An 8,209-nucleotide genomic window follows, 5' to 3' on the forward strand; every position below is an offset into this window, starting at 1 on the left:
GGATGTGTATCTAGCTGGGGTAATGTAGGCCCAGCACTCTTTCCTGCTTATGCAGGGGGTCGGACTCGATGATCCATTGAGGTCCCTTCCGACCCTAGCATCTATGAGTCTATGAATCTAAGAACTAAGCCATGCTACTATAGGCATTGCTGCAGGAAAAGCACATACCAGATAGATTGGACACTTGGATTCTGCAGGCCCTGACTCCATACCAGAGAAAATACTGAAATTGGTTCTGAAAAGCACTTAAAAATGACAAGAGAGTCTTGCTATTTTTTCAGTCTCTGTCAGGCAACAGAGGATGTGGGCAACACTTTTCTTACTACTGTTCTAACACTTCCACTTTTGTTCCTAGGTAGAGCTGGGAACTTCAAGGAAGGGCATGTAAAAATAATTACACATAAAGAGTTAAAATTAGATCTGAGGACTGGTGTATAGGCTAGATTCTAAGTGGAATCGGGCACCCAACTGCAACCCTATTGTATCCTGCTTGAGTTCTTGAAAAACTTAATACAAAAGGTGGGCGAGCTCTCCTCCTTGCTGCTTTTTCATGCACTTTTAGTGTTGCAGGCTAAATTGCATTATTTCTGTTTTAAATGGGGGTCTATACATGTGTAGGGCAGGCATTTCCAAAGGCACTGTAACTTTTGTGCTTTACTTAAAGCACTTTAAGTACAGTGCCTTAAAACTTAATAGACATTTCATGGCCTGATGTGAGTTTCATGTAGTTCTGTAGCATAGGAGGCGGGGGGTGCCAGATAATTCCTATTAGTAATTACCACTTTGAGAAGCTCCAGTTAAATACATATGAACTAGATAGGCTGAGGTGCGCTATTGCAGTTCACCTTACATTTAAAACACATACAGTGAGGTTTAATTAAGGCAACTTCTGCCATTTTAAAAACACTTGAAAGTCGCCTAGGTGTATTAAGTGATGGCTATAGAATGCTTTAAATAGCAAAAATTGTCACATGTATAGACACCCACTGTGTTCAGTTGTTAGAATGGTGCATGCATCAGTTATCCCTAAAGCTACTACACAGGGAAAGAATCAATTAAAGGGACAGTGAAGCCAGAGTTGCTGGCCTCCCCTACATGACAGCAGATACAGAGACTTGAGTAATCTTGCTGATGTATTACCAAAGTTGAGGTAGCAAAGCAGGAGGTGTCCAGGGGGGTGATAGAAATAATCATGAGAATAGGAGAGCCCACTGGATAAGGAAGGTGTCAGTTCCTGGGAGAGACAGTCTATGGAAAGAGTCTAATGGAGAGGGGCTGGAAAGACTGGAAACAGTGGAGCAGACTTTGAGGATGTTCTACTCTGTGTGGGCTGGATTGGGGATGGGAACTGCTTAACCTTTTGGAGCAGGGGAGAAAGGCTACGTGACTTTTGCCTCAGTAAATACCTTTATTCAAAAGGAGCTGTCTGCTTTGCTGCTTGAAACTTTGGGTTGCATCTTTTCTCCTCAACAAGAGATAAAGTCCCTCTCAAGAGCTGAACTGGGTGCTAGCTTCTTAAAGCAGGGCCATTGAACAACTGGGAGTAGTTTCAGCATGGGAAATTACCAGGACTCTCCCATATTCCTCTAGTCTAGAAGCCATGCCTGTGCTGGCTTCAGGGGGGCACCTTCAGGTAGCAAGGCTGCAGTGGTTCTGATCACTGATCAAGCACCACACTGGAAGAAGCGGGGTGAGAACCCTGTGCTACTTAGTTTTACATCTAAGATACTATCATTTTACAAAAGTAGATGCATTAATGGAATTTTCAAGAACTTGAACAGGGTGTAAGAGGATTGCACTGAGGTGCATAAGTTCAGTTAGGTACCTGATAGGTAGAATGGAATTTAGTTCATTGAGGCTGTCCATAAATGTTCATGTAGTTCTGTTTTTGTGATCATTACTCTGTCATTCCACTCCCTTTATCCCTGATTATGTCTAGTCTAGGAAGTCCACCATTATGAAGAACATTTTTAGGTCGTGATGGCTCCAGTTGGAATGAAACTCACTTGAAACATGCTCCCTTCCATCTCTCTCTCCTCCCCTTAATCATAAGTCAATTGTTCTATTTTAAAGAGGTTTTCTATACCCTTCCTACCAAACAAACAAACAGACAATAAAACAAAAATGAAAATCCCTCTCCTTTGTTATAGGCTTCTTAAAGGTAACGTAAATTTCATGGATATTATTTACATACAAGAGAGTTCAATGCTGTATATGAATCTTGTAGGGATTAATCTGGTATCGCAGGAGGTTTGCCATTTACTTCAGTAGCAGGCCCTAAATGACTGCTCACAACACTGAATACAAAGTTAAGCTTACAGATTTGTCTGCAGGAAAACAAAAACTGCTGCTGTCTATAGCTGAAAATTTAATAGCACAGCTAGGTATTAATGAAGCAAAGCCATTAACTTTATTGACTTAAATATTTGAGAGAAGATCAGAAGGGGTAGTAGCTACTAGAACTAGCATTGTCAAACTGGCATTTGGTATGATAGACATTGGGAGTGTCTATACAGATTTCTACGGCAGAGTTGCCTACTTAGCTCTGCAGTAAACGTCTAAGCATTTACACTCTCAAGGCTATTAGGCTGAAGTAAACTAACTTACTCCACCAAAGGTTAGAATGTGTAAAGAACTATCCTAACTTAACCAGAATTTTTTAATTTGCAGCAGCATGCATGTAGATGCTGAGCTGGCTTGCTGGGGCATGAGGGTGCTTTAATGCAGGGGCTGTCTGCCAGCCAGTTCCACACTGGAGCACTCTTGTGTCCCATTCATCCCCTCCACAGCACATTGAGCCACGTTGGAGTAGCCCTTGGCTGGCAGGTTGACCCCCTGGGGCCCCTGCCAGCCAGAGCTGCTCCAACCTGGCTTAACATACTGTGGTCCCAGGCACACATGTAAACGTGACATCCAGGAGCAATAAACTCTGGCACAATACGCACTGGAGTTTATTGCATCACATTAATATGCACACATAGACATGTCCACTGTATTCTCATTTACCCCTACACTGTGCATTATAGACCATGGTCCTCACAAAGGTAGAGGGTTGGAAATGCTGCCCTAGCTAAAGAATCTCAGAAGTGAGATGCAAGTAATTATTGGAAAAGTAATTATAGATGCACTTCAAAGTACTTATTTTAGATACAAATAGGCATAGCAGTTTGGGGCAGCTACAAACAGCCTCACTGAGTGCTTTATTTGTAGCCTCCCAGTTCTTCAAATTATAAGATGCATCCATTTACTCACTGGTGCAAATTGATCAGCACATACTGTTCATCCTTCATGCTTGTCTTCAGTTTCCTCTCACACCTGCTCTCTTTTTTCCCCAACTGCTCAGAAGCTGTAACAATACTATGGCACCTGGAAACATTAATCTTTAATGATAATGATTGTTCCTTCTTGCCTGTTATTTGGAATATTTGTAGGTATTCTGCTCATTTATGTCCTGCATTTTTATTACAATATTTATTTTATGTGGCCATTAAAAAAAAAAGAAAAGAAACACCATCATTGTGGCTTGCTAACGTACTGGTTACCACGACAACCAAATTCTGCTTATTCAATATGCATTGATGCAACAATAAGAAGTTTAAAATATATTCTTTTTTTTTAAAGCAGACATAAATCTGATCCATTTAAGAGCATGGTTTGTGAGCAGAATATACTCAGAAGTAAAGAGCATGACAGGCTGAGATCTTAAAGTGTTCTGGATAGAGGTAAAATATAGTGCAGACAAAACCAGAGAGGATGATCCAGGAGAAAGCCCTAATAGGAACTAGGAAATCAGACAAGTCCAGTTTATGCTGAATAAAGCTATAGCTTTAACATCAATTTCTAAATGTTAGTTCCCGGCTTTACTAGGATCTAATGGAGATCTCTAAGCAAAGGAGTGTGGTGATGGAAAGTTACATTTCCTGTAAACTGGCTGCTGAATTTTGATCTAAGAGTAAGATTACACAGGTGCTAATTGCAAGGAATGTTAGTGTTAAGGTTAATAACTGCTAGTGATCAATAGCACATTATCTTTTCTAATATGTCCTGCTTAGACCTGCAGCTAGAGAGGTGGTGAGCAGAGGCATGCCTAGGGGCTGCAAGTTTGCTCCATGCCTGCCCCACTCATCAGCCTTCTAGCCTTGGTATAAGATGGAGGGGGTGAGGGGAAAGGTTGCCTCACTACTTGGATTGCCACCGCTACCCCCTGAACACTCCCTCTGCCCTTCAAATTACCCCACAGATACTGGAGGACCCCTCAAATTGCCTTCTGGGATACTGGAGGACCACAAAATCAGTGGTTCAATCTCAGGTGAACAGCCAGAATTCAACTTAACTCAAGCTAAGTAGCACAGCTCAAAGATAATTTTCTCCTGAAGTGGCTTAACTTTAACATTCATAGAGGGCACTTGGTATTTGTTAATGAGCTTTGATTTGAGATCATTCAGGGTGCCTATATAGGAACACAGAGGATGCTCTGATGTGCTGGATTAATCGAGTCTGCTAGAGCATGGCAATTGCTGCATTCCAGTAGCCTCCTGCGTTTCATGTATCAGCATCTCCACACTTAAAAATGGAGGTGCTTGAACTATACAAGATCCGTTTAAAAAGTATAATATCGAGACTAAATGTGTATTTGTAGTACAAAGTCTTGGTTGTGGGGCATGGCTGTGCTGAACGTGATTGGGCATGTTGGGACTCTTCTGGGCAGGTTTCCAGTTCATGGTTTTCTGTGGCCAGTGGTTGAAGTAAAATCGTTTGTGCCTTGCACCCCTTTCATTATGTCAGAGTGTCCAGAACAATGCACGTGCATTAAATTTTGCATGAAAATTGGGAAAACAGAAAGTGAAACATCTGAATTACTTAAAATAGCATTTGGTGATAACACTATGAGCCATGCAAGAGTTTTTGAATGGTATCCTCAGTTTAAAGAAGGACAATTATCAGTCAAAAATTATGAACATTCTGGACGCCCTTCAACATCACGAAATGATGAAAATGTGGCAGCAGTTTGCAGTTTGGTTTGAAATGGTAGGTGACTGACTGTCCGAGAGATAGCAGAAGTTGGAATTTCTGTTGACTCATACAATTCAATTCTAACTGGCAATTTGGGAATTAAATGACCAGAAAAACCACCAGACTCTTGGATGCTTCACCACAACAATGCGCCTGCCCACTCAGCAGAGTTTGTGAAGCAGTTTTTAGCTAAATTTTAGCCAAACACCATATCCTACAACTGCTGCAGCCTCCATATTCACTGGATAGTTCATAGATTTCATAGACATTAGGGCTGGAAGGGACCTCGGAAGATCATCGAGTCCAGCCCCTCGCCCAAAGGGCAGGATGTCAGCTGTGCTCATAGGATCCCAGCAAGATAAGCATCCAATTTTCTCTTGAAGGTGTTCAATGTAAGTGCTTGAACCACCTCCGCTGGCAGACTGTTCCAGACCTTGGGGGCCCAGACAGTAAAGAAATTCTTCCTTAAGTCCAGCCTGAAATGGTCTTGCAATAGTTTATAACCATTTGACCTCGTCATCCCTTGGGGTGCTCTGGTGAAGAAACTGGTGACTGGCGGTCACCCCGATAAACTTATAGGTGGCCATCAGATCACCCCTGAGCCTGCGCTTTTCCAGGCTAAAGAGGCCCATAGCTCTTAGCCTGTTGTCATAAGGTCTGTTTTCCTGACCTCTGATCATGCGTGTGGCTCTTCTCTGGACTCTCTCAGGCTTCTCCACATTCTTTTTGAATTGTGGGATCCAAAACTGGATGCAGTACTCCAGCTGCGGCCTCACCAAGGCCGAGTATACCCATTTGCTGAGCCTGTCCAGGTCAGCTTGGATCACCCTCCTGTCTTGAGGTGTGGATGCTTTGTCCCAAAGTTTGGTGTCATCAGCGAACTCGGCCAGTCCGCTCCTGACTCCAATGTCCACCATCATTAATGAAGATGTTGAACAATATGGGTCCAAGGACAGAGCCTTGGGGGACCCCACTGGTCACAGGGCACCATGATGATTGGCTTCTGTCAATTACCATCCTCTGGGTCCGATCACGGAGCCAATTTCCCAGCCAGCCGATCATGGTGGACCCAAGGCCACAACTGGCCAGTTTTGCCAAGAGGTGATCATGGGATACTATATTGAAGGCTCTTTTGAAGTCAAGATATATGACATCAATCTCTTCTCCCTTGTCCAGGTGATAGGTCACCTGGTCATAAAAGAAATGAGATTGGTCAAGCAAGACCTAACTGCAACACACCCATGCTGGCTATCCCCCGGAATGTTGGTGTCAGCCAGTCCATTAAGGATGACCTCTTTAACAAACTTTTCTAAGACTTTCCCCAGGATAGAGGTGTATAGTTTGCCAGATATGGCCCCATGCAACTTTCTTCTTTCTTCTCAACTAAAGAAAACCTTGAAAGGAAGAAGATTTTGTGATGTGGAACCATAAAACAAAATGTGACAGAGCAGCTTTTAGCAATTCCACAAATTGCTTATCAAAGGTGCTTCCATAAATGGCAAAGATGTTGGGAGAAGTGTCTGGCTGCAGAAGGAGCATATATCGAAGGAGATTAAACTGAAACCCCGGTATATAAAATATTCTGTTTCCTACAGCATTAGGCTCAATACTTTTTGAACAGGCCTCGTATCTCATCAAACAAGCTTTAGTGCAAGCGCCCCCACCGTAATTTTTAAGTGTGGAGATGCTGACAAAGGATACATGGTGGCTTTTTAATTAGAGTGGCTCTTGGAGTCACTGTAGTTAAAGTGCTGTGCCCCTCTACCCCCAGAGGATGTGTAAAAATACCCTCAAGTTTTGAGTGCTCTTAGTATGGTCTACGTGTAATGCGTAATCTCACCCTAACTTTAGATGAATACCCAGAAAGATAATATAGAAGGCAAACAAGGGGTAGATGTGGGCAGGTTAGCTTTACTAATTTTTTATGCTGTTTCAATGAGATACTATTAGAGATTGTGTTAAAGACAGAACCTGAGAGAGTGTCCCCATTTCTCCCTTAATTCTGATTATGCAAGCTACACCTTGAAATAAAATAAGTTTTGCCTTCTTTATGTGTGGGGAAAAACTAAAGGGACAGGAATTTATTTAGTGCCCGTATAGTGATGTTATCCCCTACTTTGTCTCATTCTTTTTCTTTTTCCATTTGAGAGTCAGAACTGATTTTATCCAAGGGCATCATTCCCCATTTTGTGTAACACATAAAGCAAGCCTCCAAAATTAAATGTTGCATGGCATGTCAACGAAGTTTAGCATGGGGGCCAGGGCCTCCAAAACTTATTAAATCTTTAATAAATTAGGCCCACATTCAATACAGCTATATTAGTTATTCCCAAGCAGGAAAAGTTATTTTATTTTTCACAGATGAAGTACCTAATGCATTAGTTTAGTCTCAAACTAAATATGCTACTAATGATAAATAATTAAATGCTTAAGTTTTCCTCATTTCACAATGAAGTATTCATTACATAAATTATGTGTGCAATGATCCAGCTGGAGAGGATGATAGTGAGTGTCAGATTGACTTGGGCATGGGTGTGAGTTTTCCACTGGCTAACATAGCAACATTAGTAACAAAAACTATGTTGCTGGCACATCTAAACTTAAGATAGTATAGTAGGTCCTTAAGGCTGCTACTTATAGAGATGGGTGACTGGTGCCTCCTGAGTCTGGGGGGCATTAGAGGCCAATTGCTGACTAGAGGGGGTGGGGGGGCTGATTGCCAACCCCGGAAGTACTGGTGACAAAACCGGGAGTGCCACCGGTGCTTCTCTTGGCACCCCTAGTCCCTGGCGAGCGAGGGCCCCCCCATGTTCTCCCTATGCATTGCCTATGTTTATAGATGATGTAAACTTTATTATTGTTACTGTGGTCAAGAGTGTTTCATTATCTATTGTCATGAGCAGTGGTGTACCAAGCAGAATTGGTGCCTGAGGCAAACCTTGTGGGAAAGTGGGGTGGGGCCAGATTCTGAGAGTGGGTGCTGAAAGGGGATATGGATTTGGGAAGTAGGGGGGTCATGGTTTTAAAAACAGTGGAACAGGAGGGGACAGCAGTCTTACCTAAGCCTGGCTGTTGGTCTTAGGAGCAGCAGGAACTGGGGACTATTCTAGAGTTCCTGCTGTGGGTATACGGCCAGGGTGCAGACTCTGAAGGTGCTGAGGCATTCCAGCACACCTACTAACTTAGCACCTGAGTT

The sequence above is a fragment of the Crocodylus porosus genome, unplaced genomic scaffold (genome assembly GCF_001723895.1).
Source record: "Crocodylus porosus isolate Cpor-Errol unplaced genomic scaffold, CroPor_comp1, whole genome shotgun sequence".
NCBI classification, from domain to species: domain Eukaryota; kingdom Metazoa; phylum Chordata; order Crocodylia; family Crocodylidae; genus Crocodylus; species Crocodylus porosus.